This window comes from Protopterus annectens, chromosome 7.part1, assembly GCF_019279795.1.
Source record: "Protopterus annectens isolate FY-2018-M chromosome 7.part1, PAN1.0, whole genome shotgun sequence".
NCBI classification, from domain to species: domain Eukaryota; kingdom Metazoa; phylum Chordata; order Ceratodontiformes; family Protopteridae; genus Protopterus; species Protopterus annectens.
Window position 1 is genome coordinate 188,307,251 of NC_056740.1, and position 24,385 is coordinate 188,331,635.

General features: G+C 41.8%; 1 protein-coding gene across 1 annotated transcript in view; it reads right to left on the reverse strand.

The window, feature by feature from the left end:
* LOC122807680 (cullin-associated NEDD8-dissociated protein 1-like) overlaps positions 1-24,385 on the reverse strand; it is a 1,198,738-nt gene that overhangs the window by 271,791 nt on the left and 902,562 nt on the right. The gene's annotated exons all lie outside the window — the stretch shown is intronic.

A 24,385-nucleotide genomic window follows, 5' to 3' on the forward strand; every position in this document is an offset into this window, starting at 1 on the left:
TCGGCATATACTTCTCAGAGGTACAGGCAAGCACAGGAGGACTATGGCTGACCAAGTTTGCAGATGACTACAAACTAGGGGCTATAATTTTCTCTCCGGCTGACACAGACATCCTACAAAAGAGTGTCAAAATCATGGCCTCAAGCTAAATGCCAAAAAGTGCATAGTCATTCCCTTTGGAAATACTCACAAACTACCACATAGGCGGTAGTCCCCTAAATATGGAAAACGTAATAAGGGATCTGGGGACCCAAGTAGATAGTAATCTTTCCTTTGATAATCACATTGCCAAAGTGGTTAGAAAAACCCTCTATGTGGCCCACCTAATCACAAAAGGGTTTGCATCCAGATCAAAAGAGGTCATTGTGCCCCTCTACTCATCACTCATCAGACCCATCATAGAGTACAATGCCCCATTTGGGATATACCTTACAAGACACCTGCAACACCTGGAAAGACCACAGAAGTACCTCACCAAGAGGATCACTGTCCTCAAACAGATGCCCTATGCAGCTCGACCGAAGAAACTCCAGCTGTACTCGGTTGGATACCGCCTGCTCAGAGGTGATCTCTGCCTGACATAAAAGGCCATGCCCAACCCAGAATTGATGGACATGTTCCACCTAAAGAAAACCTTATCCCCTTGAGCTACATGCTCTAGGGAGCTAAACCTCACCCAACAATAAATAGGACGTGCTGGAGGGATAGATTCCTGTCCCAGAGACTTCCCATGCTTTGGAACAAGATTCCAATCTACATTAGGCAGAGCTCCTCGCTAACACTCTTCAACAGAAACCTTGATGAGTGGATGGGAAACAGAAAGTTTACCCCGGGGATCACTTCAGTGGCTCTGCTGGACAGAGGCACAGTGAACTAATCTAAGGAGGCGGCGAAAGCCAACACATTCTTGCTAGGCTTATAAATGCCTTCGGGCAGATAGCCTAGTACCTACCTATGAACCTATAAGAACTGAACATGCGAATATGATAGGGAGAGGTTTTCAGGATGGCTATTCAGTAGAATATCTGAGACAAGGGAAAAGAGGAGTACTTACATTAATTGCAAGAGAAGCTCCAATACTGATAGAAGAGGATAAAAAAGATAATGGCAGATTTGTAGTGCTAAAGGGCTACTGGCAAGGGAGGAGGATTACACTGGCATGTATTTATATTCTACCTGAAACTGCTATAATGAAGCTTAAGAAAATTCTGGGAGAAATCATCAGTTTTCACAAGGAATATTACTTCTACGCTGGGACTGGAATTTGATTTGCAGCCGTGAAGATGTGTCTGGGGGGCCCAAAAGGGGATGTTTAACAAAGGAGGATAGAACTTGAAGAAATTTATGACAGATTTGGCATGGAAGACGCGAATTCAGTAATAGAGTTCAGAGTAAATTTACATATTATTCCCCCAAGATATAAAAACTGGGCTAGAATAAACAGAATTTACATTTCACAGGAACATGTACATTTAATTGAAGGTCTTGATCCACACCCAATAACTATTTCAGATCATGTGCTAATAATAACTAAAATAAACACAGGGTAATTAAATAAAAATGAGACACTGACACTTTCCCATCTATTTGTTGAAAAGAGAGGAATTTAAGGAATGGGTAGTGGAGATTTTTTCAGGAGCTGTTCGATAAGATAGGAATTACTTCTGAAAATATAGCTAGGGAGTGGGATAAAATTAAGGCGAGAGATGCAGCTATTTAGCCAAACTGGAGGCTGAGCTCTCTCAACTCAGGACTGGCAAGACCAGACAGGAGGAGAAGGCAACTACACACACCACAAAACCAGTCTCACATAAAGCTATCACAACAATGAATCAAACACATAAACACACAAAGTCATACTCGGAGGCTCTGAGCAAAAATTTACCTAAACAGCAGAGGCCTACAAAGCAGACATCCAAGCAACTGCCACCTCATGACACACCACAGGCAACACATAAACCACAAAATCAGTGTGCAAAGCAGTCATTGCCCTTAAGGCCAAATACAACACCAAACATACTTGTCATAGGTGACTCCATAGTCAGACACACTGACGTCCCACTCACCAGGCTGAACAAGGAGAGAGTCACAGTAAGCTGCCTATCGGGCGCTAGAATCTGCCACATTACACAAGCACTCGGGTCACTCCACAGCAAGTACAAATATGACACAGTCATTATCCATGCTTATCCATGCTGGTATGAACGACCTGAGACGTACCTCCCTGGACTACATGAAAAGAGACATAGAGGAGCTCTCTAATTATGTAGCCCAGGCAGGTATGACCCTGACCCTGAGCAGTATCCTTCCTTCACCAAGAATGATGCCACAACATAGAGTCAAGATGATCAGCTTTAACAATTGGCTTAATTTCTGGTGTCATTCGAAGGGGATCCAGTGTCTGTCTGCCTGGGATGACATGCTTAACAAGCCACGCTGCTTCGCAAGGGACGGCTTGCACCTGTCACCCCTGGGATTCCGGATATTGGCTAAGGCTCTTGCCACCCCCATAGTGCCGTTTTTAGGCAAGGCTCAAATTCTAAACCTACCACCCTAGAAAACAAAAATGGGAAGAAACTAAGGGTAATGCTGCTCAATGCCAGAAGTCTAAATCTCAAAATGCACGCTCTCGAGGCCCTTCTCAGTATGGAGAACATCGATGTCTGTGCTGTGACTGAAACCTGGTTCAAGGCTCCTGAGAGCACCCGGCGACTATCAGGTTTTACCTGATATCATGCGTTCCGCCCCAAAACCCGGACCACACCAAGAAAGGAGGGGGTGTATCCATATTCATCAAGGATACCCACACCTCCAGGTTGGTGGCAACGCACGAAGCATCGGAAACCATCCAGATGCAATTAACCATAGGCAAAACTGCTCTACAATTTGTAGCACGCTACAGGCCACCCTCTCAAACTCAGGAACCCCACACAGCCTTCCTGAAGACACTGGAGGGTATAAATGTATCTCCAAACACCATTATATTGGGTGACTTCAACTACCCGAATATAGACTGGGAACATTACTCAAGCCCCAACTTTCTAGCCCAAAGGTTCCTGGAGTTCATAAATTCAAATGCCATGGAACAACTAGTCACCGTTCCCACAAGAGGAGAAAATATACTAGATCTCATCATCACAAACATGGGGACAAAATGCTCCACACCGGAAGTATATCCCTCATTGGTGAGATCAGATCACAAACTTATCTCACTGGAAATCCACATCCCGCCCCCACCCCAAACAAAAAAGACCACAGTGAAGAACTTCTCTAAAGCAAACTTCACACTACTCAAGACTGGTGTGGTATCCTTCAAGGCCCCCGAGCCAGTGGAAACCACAACCCAAGCTGCGGAAGCCCTTACAAATGCCTTCTATGAACATTTCCAGGACTGCATGGATCAGGCAATCCCTAATAAAACCAAGACTCTTTCCACCAAGGGCAAACGTCCAGTCTGGTGGACCCCAGCCATAAACAAACTTTACAATAAGAGGAGAAAGCTGTTACATGATAGAGCAAAATCCATAAAAGAGAAGACACCCTTGATCATTATTAGTAAAAAAATACGAGCACTCATAAAATCATCCAAGGCCAAATTTGAGAGAAAAATTGCAATAGATTCAAAAGACAATCATAAGGCCTTCTTCAGCTATGTTAGAAACCTGGGTGGAAACACCCAGATATGCGCAGAATTAGTCCAAAATGATACAAAAATCACTGAACCCACACACATTGCCAACATACTGGCAGACAGGTTCAGTGCAAACTTCACCCCCCTCTCCCCCCCAAAAGGAGTGATAACTATCCCAGCGGAGTGTAGCCTCCCAGACATCTCTAATGCGCAGGTGAAAGCTGCTCTCTCTAAAGCTAAAAACACAGCATCAATGGGACCGGATGGTGTCCCCGGCTGTGTGCTACACGAACTCAACGAGGAACTAAACCCGCATATAAGGCAGCTGTTTTATCTTAGCCTTACCACAGGATACGTGCCCAAGGAGTGGCGTACGGCAACTGTGGTCCCACTCCACAAAGGCGGTACCTCTACGGACCCTGGAAATTACCGCCCCATAAGCTTAACAAGCCTGGTCTGCAAAGCTATGGAGATGATCATAATGGAACTCATAAACAAAGACATAGGGGACTTGCAGACATTGGACCCGACCCAGTTTGGCTTTGTCAAGGGCAGATCATGCCTTTTGAACTTGGTCGACTTCTTCGAAACAGTCACCAAGGCCATTGATGAGGGAAAGGCAGTCCATACAGCTTACCTTGACCTTGCAAAAGCTTTCGACACAATACCCCACTCGGGTATTATAGAGAAACTTACCAGCTTAAATGTAAACCCATATGTCACAAGATGGGTTGCAAACTGGCTAAAGGACAGAAACCACAGGGTTAGAGTTGCTGGCGCCATGTCAGACTCCAAGCTGGTCACAAGTGAGGTCCCACAGGGCTCAGTCCTTGGCCCCCTGTTGTTCGGCATCTACTTCTCAGAAGTACAGGCAAACATAGGAGGACTATGGCTGACAAAGTTTGCAGATGACTGCAAACTGGGCGCCATAGTGGAAAGTACATCGGACACAGATATCCTTCAGAGGGGTCTCACGGAAACTGATAACTGGTGCCAGAGCCATGGCCTAAAGTTAAATGCCAAAAAATGTATAGTCATACCCTTTGGGAAAAACAAGGTAACCCCAAGCTACCATATAGGTGGCAATCCATTAAGCACAGAAGAGGTTATCAGGGACCTGGGGACCCAGGTTGACAGTGGCCTTTCTTTTGATACTCACATTGCTAAAGTGGTTAGAAAGACCTTCTACACTGCCCACCTGATCATGAAGGGATTCACATCCAGATCAAGTGAGGTCATTGTTCCCCTGTACTCTTCACTTATCAGACCAATGATCGAGTACAATGCCCCATTCGGGATGTATCTCACCCGACACCTGCAGCAATTGGAGAGACCCCAAATGTTCCTCACCAAAAGGATAAAGGGACTCCAAAATCTGTCATATGCTGCCAGAAGAAACTCCAGCTCTATTCAGTCGCATACCGCCTGCTCAGAGGTGACCTGTGCCTGACATACAAGGCCATGTCCAACCCAGAATTAATGGACATGCTCCACCTCAAAAAATCCAAATCTACCAGATCCACTAGAGCAAGCGACTTAAACCTTAGCACGGATATAAATAGGACATGCTGGAGGGATAGATTTGTCACCCAGAGACTCCCTATGCTGTGAAATAGAATCCCAGTCCATGTGAGGCAGAGCACCTCGCTGGCTCTGTTCAAGAGAAATCTTGACCGGTGGATGGGAGATCATAGGTTTACCCCGGGAATCATCTCTGTGTCACTGCTGGACAGAGGCACAACAAACTAATGGGCACAGTATTTTTTAACATAAGGGGTGGCGTAAGCCACAAAACTTTGGGCTAGGCTTATAAATGCCTTAGGGCAGATAGCCTAGTATAAACCTATAAACCTATAAAAATAGGGTGGAAATAGAAGAAAGGGAACTATGGTTAAGAAGTAACAAGAATTATTTAGAGGGACTGACAATGTTAAAGTATGGGGAATTTCACAGAGCAAGAGGAGGATCAGCTGCAGAATGCTAAGCAGGAAATAAGGGAGTACCCCGATAATATAGAAGAGTTTAGAAAGATTGTGGTTAAGTAACTGTTTTTTGATAATAATAATGCTAGAGCACAAAAACGTTTAGCATGACTCAGGCAAGTTTATGGAGCCTATAACAAAGGAAGTCAACATGAGATCCTGTAGCAGTATTAGAAATATTTCAGAAATTCTATGAAAGTCAGTATAAAAGAGAAAAATATGGAAATCAAGAAAGGATACAAACAGAAATGTTTATGGAAAAATTACATATTCCAAGATTAGAAGCAGATAACGCTAACTAATACTAACAGTTAGGATAGGAGGAGATGAGAAAAAAATTGTGATGCATAACCAATCTACAGGAAAGTACCCAAGAATAGATGGTATTCTTGTGGAAGTCTGCAAGCTAAGAGAGAAAACTGATAAAGATCTGTAAGGTTTTGTTTAACAGTATTTTAAGAAGAGCCATTATTGAATCCCCAAATGATGTGGATACTCTACAAAAGGGCCTTACAGAAACAGATGCTTGGTGCCAGAGCCATGGGCTCAAGCTCAATGCCAAGAAATGTATTGTTATCCCCTTTGGGAAAAAACATGTATCCATGAATTACCATATAGGTGGCAGTACACTAAACACAGAAAGTGTGATAAGAGACTTAGGGACACAGGTGGACAGTGGTCTCACCTTCGATAACCACATCGCCACAACAGTCAGGAAATCCTTCTATGTGGCACACCTCATCACAAAGGGCTTTTCATCCAGAAAAAGGAGGTCATTGTCCCACTGTACTCATCCCTCATTAGACCCATTATAGAATACAACGCCCCATTTGGTATGTACCTCTCAAGACATCTGCAACAACTGGAAAGGCCTCAGAAATACCTCACTAAAAGAATCACAGGCCTAAAGCAGATGCCCCACGCTGACCGCTTAAAAACTCCAGCTATACTCTGTCACATATCGTCTACTCAGAGGCGATCTCTGCTTAACATACAAGGCCATGTCAAACCCAGAGCTGTTGGACATGCTACACTTAAAGAAATCCCAATCCCTCAGAGCTACACGCTCCAGGGATCTAAACCTTGTCATCACAATAAACAAAACATGCTGGAGGGATAGGTTCCTGACCCAGAGACTCCCCAGACTCTGGAATAGATTGCCCATACATGTCAAGCAGAGTGCCTCTTTGGACCTCTTCAAGAGGAACCTTGACGATTGGATGGGAGAAAGGAAATTCACCCCAGGGATCACGTCAGTCGCCCTGCTAGACAGGGGTCCAGGAAAGTAAATAATGTGGGAAGAAATAGCCAGGGAATTGTTATGGCTAGGCTTATATAGGCCCTAGGGCTGATAGCCTAGTACCAACCTATGAACCTATGAACCTAAGATGAGAAGTACCAACATCTTGGAAGAAAGCAGTGATGGCTATAATACTTAGAGTACATACAGGCCCATTTCAATACTAAACCATGACTATAAAGTGTTTGTCTATAATGGCTAAAAGAATGGCAAAAGTAATTCCAAAATTGACAGATATGGATCAATGTTGTTTTGTGGAGGGGAGACAAATATTTGACAACACTAAAAGAACACAGAGATCCAGAGGGAAGCAGAATGTAAGAAAATACCATTGTGGTTGGTGGGTCTTGACTCTAAGAAAGCATTTGACAGAGTAAGCTGGGACTTTAAGAGCAGGGCAATGGAAGCATTTGCAATTCCTGAAAAAATTATAAGCTTGATTAGGAGGATATATGAGGGATTGGAGGTGAAAATTAAAGTGGGTGGCGTCCTCTCTGATAATTTCTGTTTGAGCAGAGGAACAAGGTGGGGTGTCCTCTTTCCCCTTTGCTATCTGCATTATATTTAGAACCATTAGCAAAGAAAATAAAGGACACAGAAATTCAAGGATATAATTGGTATGGTAGTCAAGAAAAGCTGGCTCTATTTGTAGATGATATTATTTTATAGATGAGAAAACCAGAAAGAGTCATTACAGTGTTGTGGAACATTTTGAGACAGTTTCATATCTTTTCGGGATACAAAATTAATGAAGCTAAAACAAAGGCAATGGCAGTTCTATGTGTAAGTCTGTACATGAAGCTGATGGGATCTGTACTAATGGTCACCACCATCTTAGGTCCTTCTATTATTGTAATTGTAACCCAAGGGGCATTATATACATTTGCTTTATGTACAGAATGTTGCTTCTTCTGTTTGGGTAGCACACAGCAGAGGTTCAGGGACCAAATACACAAAAGGACTTCTGGACATTTGAAACAAGAATGTAAACAATGCTCTGTTTAAGCATATCTCTGAATATCCTACTCTCAAGTTTTTGTTCTTTGGATTGGACACTGTTCATAGAGATATTTGTGGTGGGCCATGGGAGGATTTGATTGAATTCAATGAGGTAAAATGGCAAATTTGCTTGAATTATTTTATACCCCCTGGTCTTAATGACAATATGACTATTATTAGTGTATTCGGATAGCCGTATTTTTTATCCGAGTGCTTTTTTTATTATTAGTGTATTAAAACTGTGTTCATATTTAGTGTAACCCTGATAATTTATTTAAGCAATGACGTGTCACAGTTTTTTATGTGTTTATTTGCTTATTGGTTAATTAAGGTCATGGGATAGGGAGAAAGACTTTAAATAGCTTTTTTTTTTTATTTTTTTGTATTTTGAAGAAGTCTTGTTGTTGCATACAGAAAAAAGTGCGCAATTTTATTAAATACTTTCAGCTAAGAATGGAGTGCCTTATGTTTTTCCCCACCTATATTTTTTTGAAATTATGTAACCCCCCCCCCCACACACACACACAAACACACAAATTGGTTTAATAATATCCTTATTTATGAGGACAAAATTAATTGAAGTATTTAGGAGTATGGATTAAAAATGTTTCTGATGTGGCAGCTAATGATGTGTGAAGAGGCTAAACAAATGAGAATACAAAAACTGAGAAAATGGAAGTTTTGTTATATGGATATGCATAGTAAAATACAAGCAGTTAAAATGTTTTTCGTCCCATTAATGTTATGCACCAGTCAGACATAGTGTCATCAACAAGAGGAGAAGTTGTAGATAGCAATTAATAAAAACCTGAAGGACTTTATCTGGGAATGAAAACCAGCAAGAGTCAAGTAGGATAAACTGATTTGTCCAGTAGAGCAGAGTAGACTGGGATTACTTGATATGAAGGGGTATTTCAGAGCTACACAGTTACACATAGCACAAGCAGAAAACTATAATTCAAAGTGGAAGGTGATGATGATGAAACAGGGGGGGAGCTCAAAAAACAAGGACAGACTGGGATTTTGAATGGAGGCCTTTAAGACGAACAATAATCATACAGAATATTATATCTATAAAGTAGCAGAAAGTATTCCAAGAACTAAGCCAACATGTGAATGGAGAAAGAATATTCTGCCGATAGGGATAACTGCAATAAGAGATACAGAAAACTGGCAAGAGTAGGCTGGAAATTATTGGAGAAAACTGGCAAAAGAATCACAGTATTGGCCTTGGGAGGAAATAATTAGTGAGAGAAAGGTAACAGAATGGGAAGAGGTCAAGAATTTACGTGGACTGCAGGCTAGAGACTGCCTTCCCTATCGATGATTGATAGAGTACAGGCAAACAGAAAGAAATAGGGGGATCCTAAGTGAAAGACCAGCAATGGTAGAGTATTTATTATAATCTAGAATATAAGCTGTTGCTAAAAAAAAGGAATAATTAGTAGTGCATGTAAAATACTGCATGATAACTATACAAATGAGAGGAGGTAAGAAAGGATTGGGAAGAGAGATTGGATAAACACTTCAAAAAGAAAGAATGGGGGATATATGTATGTCTCCCAAATATGAAACAATTTCAAGGAGATTTAGAATCCTTGCTTGGAAGTGTTTACATAGTTATTTTTATATCACAAGTGGACTTTTCCCTCAGGTAGATGTCAAATGTTGGGGGTGTGATAGGGAAGAAAGAGGTAATTGGGAACATATTTTCTGGAAGTGTAATGAGTTGGCAGACTTCAAAAATTCCCTGAAGACTACTCTGTTGGAGATACTCGGTGAACAAATTGGTTTAACTAAGGAAATGTTTTTTGAGCCTTGCTGAATCTAATTATGTTGGCTGCCAAAAAAAAGCAATTACTAGAAAATGGAAAGCAAAGTCTAATCCAACTGTACTAGAAGTATTGAATACATTAACAGAGATAAAACTGGAATTGGGATCTTCTGAAAAGGGTAGGAGCAAATTACAGAGAAAAATGTGAATTGTGGGAACAATACATGCAGAGGAGGAATGTGGTTTAAAAGAAGGCAGGATTTGAATGAGTTATGTAATGTTTGACTGACAATGACTGGGCTAGATTACAAGTGATGTATAATGTTTGCAACTAAAATGATGTCAATATGGTTTGTTTTCATTTATATAAATGTATGATTGCATATGTCATACGTGATAATTTAATAAAGATGTTTCTTGTTTAAAACAATCTAAATCTTCAACACTACTCCCAAAATTGGCTTCAGAAGTGGGTCAATATATTCTTGTTTTGGACAAAGATTCTTGGATTCTTTAATTAATTAAACCTTCAAGGGACACCATGTAGACCACCATTTGCAGGGCCGTTCCTTTAAGGTCAGTAATGCCAAGGGTGACCCTACCAAGAGTAAAGATCTTCATGCAGTATAGTATTGAGTCTCACAAGGGGCAAACAAACACCTTCACCAAGAATAAACCATGATCCTATGACAGGTTTTGGATTTGCCATTTGTTAGCTAGGTCAGATGGTCAGAATGGTAGTTGGAAAGAGATGTCTTGGAAATGCCTAGCCAGTGTTTCTGTATAGGATGAGTTCAGCTTCCATTTCCAGAGCAGCCTCTCCATTATACCCAGGGAATGTTTGGAAACAAAGAAATCTGAAGTGACTCTTTTCAACACATCAATAGTTGAGGTTGTTGCAGGATGCCATGTGGTCAGTCTAGGACATGATGATGGACCAGTGTTGAAGGAAGCTAGCTGCTGTTAGAGTAAAGAAAGAGGTTTTACATGCAGTGCTAGTTGCTGGGGTGGGGGTGGGAGGGAATTAGATTTGATTGGTAAGTAATAACAAGCCAAGAATGCAGCATATGCAGAGTTCAATGAAGCAAAGGCCCAGGTGTCAGAGAAGTGTGATAAAGTCATGGAGAAAGATTTTCAACTGCTTCAAATACATTTTGGCACACTATCCCAACAACTGAAAAGGGAAATATGGGCACACTGCTCAAGACTGTTCTCAACAACAGTGCAGAAAAACCTACATTGGCTGGTAAAATTATTGACAAGTTGAAAGAGCAATCTGACAAACTCCTGAATCAGGATGACATGCCCTGCTCTGAAAAGGAAACAGTACCAGAAGCAGGTGGTGGAACTGTATCCATTGTGGTTGTTGATAAGGTCACACTGGCAAATACATGTTCCACTGTGGCAAAACTGAAAGACTGGAGGAAATCTGGTTGGAAGTACTATAGGCGCTGTGGATGCTGTTGGGGTACTGTCGCTAACATGCCTTATAGTGTTGCATGGAAGTCTGGACCAGGACATTTGGACTGGTAAACAGGGGTAATGGTTCCCATTTTCAAAAGTGTGTGGGTTCCAGTTATAGAGGGCTCACATTTCTCAGTGCCCAAAGTAAATAATATGCCAGCATGGTAGAATGGAGACTGTACCAAACAGGTGAGTCTCCGATTCAGGAGAAGCTTTTTCCTTGAAGCGGTACTGGAGATATCAACTGAGTTTACCAATACTCATTACATGGATTTTGTGGAACTGTGAAAGCTATATGACCTGGACTATCTTTTAAAAAGTTTTACACAATTCAGGTTCCCTAGGATGCTGGTGCAAAAATGAACAGAGGAGACTTAGCAAGAATGAATTAGTACGCCTTAGAAGCAGAAACTTAGGAAAGGGGTTAACAGTTGGTAGGGTGAGGAAAAGGAGTAATAAAAGGAGAAAAGGATATGGGAAAGTCACATCAGATGATGTAAACATAAAGCAGCAGCATGGAAGGCAGATGGAACACTGGGATTTAAAACACAGCAGCAGCACAAAGAAAAAAAAAAAGATTATCCCATTTTTATAGACACCTTTAAGACAGTATCTAGTGTACTGTGTGCATTTCTGGAGAATGAATAACAGCTATTTCACAAAATTTGATACAGAAGCTGCAATGAGACAGCTTCTACTTCTAGCCACACCTCTGTTGAATTGGTAAACAGCTTCCTAGCTATAACCCTAGTACCAAATTATGGGTCACATACTGTTTTATCCACCACATGTATCATCTAGTAAAGAATCTCTTTTACACTATAATTTCAGGAATGCAGTGCTGGAGACAGCATGCAAGAACTGAGTCAGACTAAGGACTTTTTTGAGTTTCATCCTTTCTCATGTGTGGTCCAGAAAATGATATGCAAACACATAACACAAACATCATGTCAAGGCCACTAACACATGGCAATTAGAATACTGGCATTATAGCTTAATGACTTAAAATCTAGAATTACGCTGGTGATACTCAATGCTAACTTTCAAGTTTTATAGTGACACTATTTTCATTCTTACTGTTAAAACAGGTAAAAAGTAAAACAGAATTCAGATACAAAGCAGTTAAAAAGGCACATAGTTGAGAAAAGTACAGTTTTGTACCTACCATAAATGTAGATGTTCGAGGATCCACATTGCTGCAGTCCTTACTATTGGGTAGTCCGCTGTCCAGTCGGCCCGAATACCAGAGTATATGGCTGACGTCGGTCAGGGCGCATTAGACTGACGTCAGTACGTCAGGGTACTAATGCGCATGACCGACGTCATATCCTCAGTCTTTTCTTGCCCCAGATGTCAGAAGACCCTAAAAAGACAAGGCCCAAAATACCTGCACCAAAATTATGTACAATATATACAAAAATATATACAAAAATATCAACAGATAACCTCACCTACACAACCACCCCTAAACACAGAGGGAAGGAGGGAGGGTAAATTGGACTGCAGCAATGTGGATCCTCGAACATCTACATTTATGGTAGGTACAAAACTGTACTATGTTCTTAGTTCCACATTGCTGCAGTCCTTACTATTGGGTAGAATCCCAAAGCAGAGGTAAGGGAGGCTGGCAAATCATAAAGAAGTAGGAGCTGACAACATGCCCTGCAAAACAGCTGTGGCAAAACCAGCCCTAGACTTAGAGTAGATAGGAAGGTGATAATGCTTAGAGAAAGTATGCACTGAACTCCAAGTAGCTGCCTCCAAAATATCTTTAGTTGCCACCCCCCTTAGAAATGCTGTTGAAGTGGCAGTAGCCCTAGTGGAATGAGGCCTAATCCCAGCTGGAATCTCCTTGCCATGATGGGAATAACAAAATGCAATGCAAAACCCAATCCACCTAGAAATAGTTTGTTTTGACACAGGCTTGCCCTGCGAACTCAAAGCAAAAGAAATAAACAACTGCTGAGACTGCCTAAAATCCTTAGTCCTGCTCAAATAATAACGCAATTGCCTGTGTACATCTAAAGTGTGCAAAATCTTTTCCCCTTTATTTTGGGGGTCTGCATAAAAAGTAGGCAAATGAATAGTTTGGTTTAAAGCCACACTAGAAACCACCTTAGGCATAAAGGAAGGATTAGTACGTAATGATACCCTATCCTTATGGAAAATCAAAAAGGGCTCCACTGCCATAAGGGCCTGCAACTCAGACACCCTTCTTGCAGAAGTAATAGCCAGAAGAAAAGCAGTCTTCCATGACAAGTATTTCAATTCAGCAGTAGCCGCAGGCTCAAAAGGTTGTAGAGTAAGTTTTTCCAACACAAAATTGAGATCCCAAGCAGGAGTAGGAGCTCTACGTGGGGGTCTTATATTCTTTGCCCCTCTAAGAAACTGCTTGAACAAAGGATGCGAAAACAATGGTGGGTCACAATCATAGTGAGCTGAAATTGCTGCAGCATGAATCTTAATGGAAGAGAAGGACAAACCTTTGTCCAATAACTCAGTAAGATATTGAAGAGCCACACTCAAATTAGGCTCAGAAACCTCCAAATTCTGTGCTGTACTCCAAAATAAAAATCTCTTCCATTTTTCTGCGTACACTTTCCTTGTACTAGGTCTTCTAGCTTCCATAATCACATTTAAAACTTGTTGAGGAAGTTGAGACCTGCTGTGTTTCAACACAGAATATGCCAGGCTGTTAGATGGAGAGAGTGAAGCTTGACATTGAGCAGATGACCGTCCTTCTGAGATAACAGATGAGGAATCAAAGGTAAAGGCCATGGAGGCTTCCTTACCAGACTCCTTAGTAGTGGGTACCAGTGTTGCCGAGGCCAATCTGGAGCTATCAAAATCATCCTTGGCTTGTCTTGTCTGACCTTTAATAGCACCTTTGGAAGAAGAGGCAGAGGTGGAAAGGCATACACATGAAGGTTTTTCCAACTGAAAGACAGAGCATCCACTTTCCAAGCTGTGCGATGAAACCCCTTTGTGCAAAACTTTGGCAGCTGGTGGTTTAGTGGAGAAGCGAACAGATCTATGTCTGGAGTTTCCCATGACACTGTCAATTTCTGAAATACATGAAGATCCAGTTTCCACTCGTGGGGATCCATGATTTGTCTGCTTAACACATCTGCTAAGGAGTTCTGTGCTCCTGGCAGAAACCTTGCCTGAAGAGTTAGTTGCAAGCTTAGCGCAGTCTCCCATAAAATCATTGCTTGCCTGCATAGAGGATAAGAATGTGTTCCCCTTGCTTGTTGATGTACCACATGACAGTTGTGTTGTCTGTTAGAATCAACACCTGCCCTGGAAGAAGTAACTCCTTGAAAGCCATTAATGCAAACTGGACTGCTAACATCTCCTTCATGTTGATATGTAGATGCTGTAGTCTGGCAGGCCACTTGTCTTGTATCCACTTTCCATTTAGATGAGCTCCCAAGCAATGTCCGAGGCATCTGTCGTTAAAATCTGACTCGCCTCTGGTCGGGTCACAGAGAGTCCCTTGTTTAGGTGACATTCCTGAGCCCACCACAAAAATTCTTTTGAAGGCAAGGTATTATTTGAATGACAGTGTCCAAATCCTGGCAGTGCTGTGTCCATACATTTTTGAGATACCATTGCAGCTTCCTCATATGCAGTTTGGCATTGGGAAGCACCAGAATACAAGATGCCATGAACCCTAATGCTTGAAGGACTGTCCTTGCAGTCAGCACGGACTGATGAGATAGTTGATGGAAGTAAAGTGATAGACTCTTTTGTTTGTCCGGGGTTAAAAAGGCCATCTGGGCTGCTGTATTCAGTCTCACACCCAGAAAGCACATGTCTTGAGAGGGTACTAGGACTGGACTTTATTTCGTTCACAGAATACCCTAGGCATCTTAGCACTGCTATAACATATTCCAGATGCTGTAGAAGGTCTTCCTTTTCTTGAGCCAGAATCAGGCAGTCGTCCAAGTAAGGATAGATTTGAATTCCTTGTAGCCTGAAGTAAGCTATCACTGGAGCCAGAACCTTTGTGAATACTCTGGGCGCAGTAGATAAGCCAAAGGGCAATGCAGAGAACTGATAATGAGAATTTCCAGCTCGAAACCGCAGATACTTCCTGCAACTTAGCCTTATAGGCACATGAAGGTAAGCTTCCTTGAGATCTAAAGTTACCATCCAGTGATCTTTGCCCAGCAGAGGTAAAAGCTGTTGTAACGTCAACATCTTGAACTTGGGAATGTCCAGATAAGTGTTGAGGAGAGATAAATCCAAAATTGGTCTCCACGTGTTCCCCTTCTTTGGTACTAGGAACAGGCGAGAATAAAATCCTAGGCCCCTTTCCGATACAGGGACTGGCTGAATGGCCCCTATCTGGAGTAACTGAGAAATTTGCTTGTGAGCCTCTTTTCTTTGTGGAGGAGGAACGTCTGGCATGCCTTTGAAAGGGGCAATGTATGGAAATAGAACCTGTAACCGTGGTGAATGATATCCAACACCCATCTGTCTTGAGTAATTAAATCCCAATTTTCTTTGAAAAGAGACAGTCTTCCTCCCAAAGGAGCTGCCAGACGAGAATCTACTGGCAGCTGAAAAGGCAGGTCATTGGGTCTGTGTACGAAAGGACTGACCCCTGCCCTCACCAGAAGTCTGAGCAGGAGAACTCCCTGTTCTAGGCCTAAAAGAACCTTGAGCCCTGCCCCTACCACGTCTAGACCTACCCCTAGACTGGGAATCATAAGCAGGATATGTCCACCCCTTAGCAGGCCAATTTCTACTAAACTTCGGAGGCTGCACCTGCAAAAAATCTTTAACAGTTTGCATAGACTTAGCTTTGTCCTCCATTTTCTTTAAAACTGCTTCCACAGGCGAACCAAACAACACATCAGACTGTAAAGGAGCATCCAAAATCCTTGTCTTAACATGCTCAGCTAAATTCTGATCCCTCAACCAGGCATGCCTGCGAAGAACAGAACTAGTGGCAGCCACCCTCGAGGAGGCCTGTACAGCATCAAAACCACATTGCAAAGAATGCTTACCCACTTGTTCAGACACATGAACCAAATCCAGCAACTCTTTACATCAATACCTTCCGCCAAAGCATCCACCTTAGATTTCAATTGTGAAAGGAGATAATTTTGATATTTTAGCATGTGAAACTGACAATTCAACGCTCTCATGGCTAGAGTGGAAGAAGTATACACTTTCTTTCCCCACCTATCCAAAGCCCTTGCCTCTTTATCAGTGGGAACAGGATTTTTAACCACAGAGGCCTTAACACCTTTAGGCCCCTGAGAAACAGTTTCTGGGTCCGCCCTAGGACTCTTAAACAAATACTTATGAGCTTCGGGCACCCTATAGTACCTATCAGGTTTAACAGGAGCAGGAGGCAAAGAATCAGGGTTCAGGGAAGCCTCTGCAAAAACATCTTCCACCACATTCAACACAGGAGGTATAGCTAAGGGCCTATGCTGGGGTAAAAACAAGAATTCCCTAAGCCTTTTCCTGGAATCAGAGTAATCCTGGCCTTCCCATTTAAAGTGCTCCCTCATGGAATGCAGAGTCTCTGAAAATGAGAAATCCTCAGGAGGAGAAGCTGTAGGAGTGGAATCATCCACATCAGAATCAGAATAAGGAGGATACACCTGCAAATCTTCCGCAGAAGACTCAGAAGCCTCTGAACACTGTTCAAAACTATCAAACTCCTGATCCACCCTAGGCCTCTTATCAGGAGGGGGCATAGAACCTCTAATCATAGTAATCAAATCTTCTGCCATTTTAAGCATATGTTTCTTAAGTACAGAACCCGAAATGCTAGGAGAAGCCCCCCCTGAAGCTGAACTTGGCCTACCTCTCAAAGAAGTTTTGGCAACAGAAGGAGAGGCTCTAACTACCTTGGGAAGAGAGGGAAGAACAGTTACCTGAGAAGCCCCCTCAGCCTGGCCTACCTCCTGAGAAGGCACATCCTGTAACAGTAAAGTTTCTGCCTGAGACTCCATAGAAACTCCTGGCAAAACCTCCGGCTCCACTGAGCCTTCTAAAGAACCGACGTCCGGGACTGCCGGTTCATCAACCCTAGGCTTCGCTGTTTTGTCCTTGCGCTTCTTGGACGAAGCGGCGCCGGAACATCCGACGGCATTTTATAATTGCAACGCTTCCCAAACACTAACCTGGCACAGTCTAACCTCCTCTTAATAGTGCGTTTGTTAAACCTAGCACAAGAGCGGCATCCAACAACGTCGTGCTCAGGCCCTAAACAAGGTATACACAAGGTATGGTAATCCCTATGAGGTATCTGTTTCCCACAAGAAATACAGTTATTCACTTTTTCTGACATCCGGTTAAATACTGAGGCAAGAAAAAACCAAAATGTTCCCCAACGGGGTACTTAGCCAACTCTGATTCGGTCTGAAACTCCGGCTTCGGAAATATCTCAGAACGCCAACCTGCACTCGCAAAACTGCTTCTGCATCGGACCATGCGGCAAAAAAGACTGAGGATATGACGTCGGTCATGCGCATTAGTACCCTGACGTACTGACGTCAGTCTAATGCGCCCTGACCGACGTCAGCCATATACTCTGGTATTCAGGCCGACTGGACAGCGGACTACCCAATAGTAAGGACTGCAGCAATGTGGAACGAAGAACATCTATATAAATCTGGTACCTAAAACAATTTTGTGCAAACTGTCAGTCATTCTATGAAAGTTACTGCTTTACAACTGTGTAATCAAAACTCAAGAACTCTTAACAGTCTTTCAGAGTATAGGCAAAGAGAGAGGAACTGGAGAATCCTAAGGGAAAGCCCTGCTCTAGTAGAGGGTTTTAGTCAAATCGAGCAGCCAGCTGCTGTTAAAAAAGGATAATTAGTAGGACATATAAAATACTGCATGATAACCACATCAATTAATCAGAGGAGGTTAGAAAAGTTTGGGAAGAGACTGGAAAAGCAATTTACAAGGAAAAAATGGGAGGACATATGTATGGCTCCCAAGTATGCAACGAAGTTCAGAAGGTTTTGAACCTTTGCTTGGAAATATTTGTATAGGTATTTTTATACCTCAGCCAGACTTCAAATATTTTTTCCTCAGGTAGAGAGCAAATGTCGGAGGTGTGACAGGAAACAGAGGTAATTGTGAACATATTACATGGGGCTGTAATGAGATAGCTTTTAAAATTTCCCTACAGAGTAATCTGTCAGAAATTGGGTGATCAAATGGTTGCCACTAAGGAAACAATTATTTTTGGGTGGGGACACGGGATCTGACTTTACCAGACATAATAAGACTCTGTTAAGTTTAGTTCTGTTGGCTGCCAAAAAAGCAATTACTAGAAAATGGAAATCAATGACTAAACTAATTGTATTTGAAATAGCGCATATTGTAAAAGAATTAAAAGAGCCTGAAGAGGATCTTTAGAAAAAGGAAGGAACAAACTACATAGAAATAAATTGAAATTGTGGGAACAATACAAGCAGAATAATGTCAGGAGGAGTGAGGTTTAAAGGAAGGCAGGAATTGAACAATTTATGTAATTTTGGAATGATTATAGTTATAAAGAAAACATGAGATATATAATGTATGTAAATGGAAAAAAATGTTAAAATGATTTGCTTTCTTTTATATTAATGGATGTGTTCCTATGCCAAGTGATAAAACGTGTTTTTAACTCTACCAGTCCCTAGTCTGGCTCTAATGCGCAGAACATTTTTCACCACTGCCCGTGGCCTTGGGGTTGTAAGAAAAAGCCTGGATCACAAGAGTGGCTGTCCAGACAAAATAGCCAGGGAGCTGTCCTCCCATCTCCAATGTGTGCCTGGGTGTGTGGGACTAGTGCAGTTCCTTGCAGAGGCCAGGAGTCTAGCTATATCTAGTTTTGAAGGTGTCATGATAGATATTCATACTTCATGTGTAACATGTATAGCATATTAGTACCAGTCGTGCCACCAGAAGTAAGGCTGATGACTTATCTAAGTGGAAGGATGCTGGCTTCCACCTATCACATCATCTCCAGCAGAAGCCATCATTCCTCAGCTCTGGCCTGCAATTAGCCAAAAAGCTAACTCCCTGAGAAGTAGGTCCTAAACGGCAAGGGTTATATATTGAGTGTGGCCAAACAAATGAAAGTCATTGGTCTGGAAAGTTAGCTGCAAATGGCAGATATTCAAATGTGTGCAGTGTAAAGGGTGTTGTGTAGGGAATGTAGAGTATAATTAAAGAAATAATTTTCCTAGAAATCCATGTTCATGCTTGTCTCAATTATGATGACAACCACCTAATTCCCAAGCAAATTGATAACAGTGTGTGAGAAATGCAGTTACAAAATAACACTAGAGGAAAGGCTCTCACATATTGATATTATTAATACTAAACCAGAAATCATTCGATGTTGTGCAACTTATAAACAAAGGTTTGGCAACAAGGTCCAAGGAAGTCATTGTTCCATTGTATTCGGCATTCATCAGATCTACCATTAAGTACAATACTCACTTTATGTACCTAACCAGGCATATCTAACAACTGGAATGTCCACAGACATTCCTCACTAAAAGAATACATAGAGTAAATAACATGTTCTGCGCAAACCACCTCAAGGTCCTACCCCTGTATTCTGTCTCCTACAGGCTGTTGAGGGAAGATCTATGCCTGGTATACAAGACATTGTCAGACACCACTCTGATGTACCTCCTGGATATTCGCAAAACAAACAGCACCAGAATTAGCCATTCTAAAGACTAAAACCTTGCCAGTGATATAACTGATACCTGCAGGGGAGGCAGGTATGTATCCCCAGGGACTACCTTTTTTGGAACAGGCTACCCATCCATGTGAAGTAGAGTTCTTCTCTAACCCAATTCAAGTGCAACTTGGACAACTGGATGGGGAGCAGGAAATTCATCCCTAGTTTGGTCTAATGGACACAGGCAGCCTGTAAATGCTTCTTCTTCCAGGCCCCTGCTTATAAATGTTTAACCTCCCAAGCCCCTGCTTACACTCATCAAGTGTGTCAGAGATGCATGTCTAGGCTTAAAAAGGCCATTGTGGTCATTAGTCTAGAAAACACCTATAAATCTATGAACTTATAAACAGGTTGTCAGAAAGACACAACATCGCTCTATGCCCATCACACTCAGTACTGACCAGACGCATAGACTAGCATAAGCAGAGGCCCATAAATGCAATCTACCTAAACCTCAAAGGCCTCCCAGAAGCAAAGATGGCAACAAGTACCCTCAGCAATCTCAAAAATACAACTCGAAAATACTCCACTCAAGAGCACCCATCATGAAGCATGCATCTAGAACTAGTGTCTCAACTCATAAGCCTATATGGCAAACCTCTACACAACCAAATGTCCTAGGAGATTCCATTGTGAAACACAATGATAAGCCACTCATGAGACTAAGAAATAAGAGAGGGTCACTATCAGTTGCATATTGGGAGTCAGGATTTGCTATATAATGCATGCACTTAAGTCCCTGCATGAGAAGCACACAACTCAGTCATAGTACACGTGGGAGTAAACCTGAGGAATTCCCTCCTGGACTATGCATAACGGAGTTCTCGGAATACCTTTTCCAAGGCAGCTATGAACCTAGCTCTGAGCAGCATTTTACCTTCACTTAGAATGATGCCGCAATATGGACAAAAAAGAATTGACTTTAACGGGTCTATATCATAACATCGAAGTCTCAAAACTTCGAATGTTATAATATCGAACCCAAAACCTCGAAGACTGACAACAGCGAAGCCACGGAACATTGAATTCTTTCCCAGGGAAAGAATTTGGTGGTCCATTTCTGCTGCTTCGCTATTTCCTCCACTGTGGTGTGATCTCAGAGTTGGTATATTTAAGTAGGGGGGGTGTGGGGGCACAGTCCCCCATGTTGGGGGGTGTGGGGGGCTATTAGAAATAGTTTGTAATGTTTGTGTGTTTTGTGTTGGAACAGTGATTTTTTTTCCCAGGGAAAAAAAGTTGCTGTTCTCAGTCTTCGGTGTTTTTAGCTTTCGTGGTTTGGAGTTCGATATTATAACATTCAAAGTTTTGACTCTTCGATGTTGTGATATAGACCCGACTTTAACAGTACTCTTAGCTTCTAGTGTCATTCAAAGGGGATACAATATACATCTGCATGGGAGGACATGTTAAACAGTCCAAACTGCTTTGCCAGGCACAGCCTGCAACCCCCAAGACCTTATCTACCCTCACAGTGCCTTTTGTGGCAAATTCAGTCTATGAAAGCTTCCAACATAGCAAAACAAAATTTAGAAAACATGAAGATATTACTGCTCAATGCTAGGAACCTAAACAGAAAATTACATTCCTTACAGGCAACTCCTTAAGCTAGAATGCATCAATATATGCATCATCACAGAGACCTGGTTCAAGAATACTGAGAGCAGCTCATCAGTGCAAGGTTTCAACACTTGCCATGCATTCAGACCCAGCACACTAGATCAAGTCGCAAAGGCAGTGTTGTCTTTACATTCATAAAACAGAATTACACCTCCAGACTTGTTAAGCAGGGCAATGACCTGAAACTCCTCCATCTCCAGCTAACCATTAACAAAACTCCATATCACACTGTAGCCAAGTATGGAACTCCCTCTATACCCATCTGATAAGGAAATCCTAAGCATTTAGCCAACCATCATTCTCTTAAGAGACTTCAACTACTTCTGAATTAACTGGTAAACATACATCTCAAACATGTATGCCCAGAGATGGGGCTGGACTTTGTAACAGACTCACTGGACCATCTAGTCCATACCCCAATGAGGGACAACAAAATATTGGACTTCGTTCTAACCAATGTGTTCCCCCTACAGTTGCAACAAATATGAGCAAAAAGTTGGAGGAATCCTCCAATAACTTATCGGAGATTAAGGCAAAGGAAGTGTATTAAAACTGAGTGAAAACCTGACAAAATTCAACTATCCCTTCTATCCTCAGGACACCACTACAATTGCTGAGTCCTTCACTGCCAAATTCTAGGAACATTTAAATAACTGCAGAGAAGGAACTGTGTGAAATAAATACAGCAAGTTTAAAAATAAAACCTTATGGTGAAATCATTACATAAACAGACTCTACAATAAGGAAAAAGCTCATTGCACATAAAAAAAATCTAATTCTCCAAATGCCAAAAATGCTGTTAAGATTAACAGAGAACTTTGGACCCTGATTAAAAGAAAGCTAGATGTGAGGTAAAAATGCAAAAGGCAATCACAGAGCCTCTTTTAACTATGTCAGAAACCTCAAAGATAATTTTTAAAATTCTGTTCTGTTAATAGTGAATGACAGAATGCACTCTAAGGATAGAGACACATCCAGTCTACCAGCAGATGTATTTAGCTCTAGCTTTACCCTACCTCTCCCTTACCCAGACCAATTATGCACATCCGCACACTTCTTACTCAAATCTCCTAGGAACAAGTCCTCAAGGCACTACTCCTGCTTTTATGGGGCTGAATAACATACCAGGATGCCTACTGGTCAACCTGAAACATATTCTGTCAAATCTTCTCAGGAGATTTTTCAATATTAACCTCCTAACAGGGTCTTTACTAAATGAATGTAGGACTGTAACAGTGATCTCCCTTCACAAAGGTAGAGTGTCAACCAATTCAGGCAACTATAAACCTATAAGCATGACCAGCCTCATCTTTAAGGCTACACAAAAGATCATTATGGAATCAATAAAGACACAGGCAACTTACAAACTATCGAACCAATCCAGTTTGGTTTTGTCAAAGGCAGATCTCCTGCCTACTCATCCTGGTTGACTTCTTCAGAGAGAACACAGAAAATTAGGGCGGATGGATCTATCTCCACTAGGAGACGTGTCTTTTTTTGGCATCTACTTGTCACAGTTCAAGCCAAACATTGAGAGTTTATGGCTGAAAAAGTTTCTGATGACCTAATTTGATAACATCGTAAATACTCCAGAAAACACCAGGATCCTTCACAAAAGCAGCTGGTGTGAAAACCATGGCCTAAAAGTAAACGTCAAAAAGTGCATAACTCTTTCCTTCAGAAAGAAAGATAAACCCTTGCAACTATCAAAATGACAACACTCTCCTGAAAAATGAGCCAATCACGAGGGACCTGGGAACATATATAAACAATGAGCTGCTGCTGAACACCACACGTTTATTAGGAAACCATTTACAGTCCTATATATATATATATATATATATATATATATATATATATATATATATATATATATATATCCATAAAATGAGCAGCATCACAAACAAGAGATCCAGGCATTTGAACTTTGCTTATTGCATAAATAGAACATGCTGGCGAGGCAGGTATGTGACTCAAAGGATCCCCATGCTCTGGGATAGGCTCCTCACCCATGTGAAGCAGATCCCATTTCTAACCCTATTCAAACATAACCTTGACCACTGTATGGGAAATCACAAACTCATCCCTGGGCTGGCTCCTGTGTCTCTTATAGACCAAGGCCAACAGTAAACATTCCCTAACTAACATACCCCCCCCCATAGCAACCACCTAACAAACATACTCCCCAGTTAAGACACATGTTACCAGGGGATGCAAGTGGGTTGGGTTTGCATAGCTAGGCTTATAAAGGCCCTTGAGTTTGTTAGCCTAATATACCACCTTTGAACCTACAAGCACAGCCTATTAGCAAGAATATGGCATCCAAATCTAGGGAGATGATAATTCTACTGCATACGGCACTCATTAGACCAGTCATTGAATACAATGTCTCATTCTGCATGTAGTTGTTCAAGCACCTGACACAACTTGAGGGACCAAAGCTTTTTCTCGCAAGAAAATCAATGGACTAAATCACAAAAGCTACTCTGACCACTTCAAAACCTTGTTCCTCTTCTCAGAGTCCTATAGGCTGCTAAATGAAGACTTCTGTCTCACATTCAGAGCCTCTACTGACCCCAGCCTTTCAGGGTTCCTATTAAATGATCAAAGAGGCATTCTTTGAAATGTGTCCTGATCAAACTTGAAAGCATGACAAGGCAAAATAGCCAAACGGCATATAAGCAATTTCATTCCCTGGGAAAGAAATTGTTTGGCTGCTTCTGTTACTTTGCCATTTTCGTGACTGTAGTGCGATCTCGGAGTGGTATATTTAAGTAGGGGGTGGGGGGTGAAGCCCCCCACTTTATGTAATGTTTTAACTTTTTTTTTTTTTTGCAGAACAGCAATTTTTTCCCTTGGAAAAAAAATCACTGTTCTAAGCATTCGAGATTGTAAGCTTTCG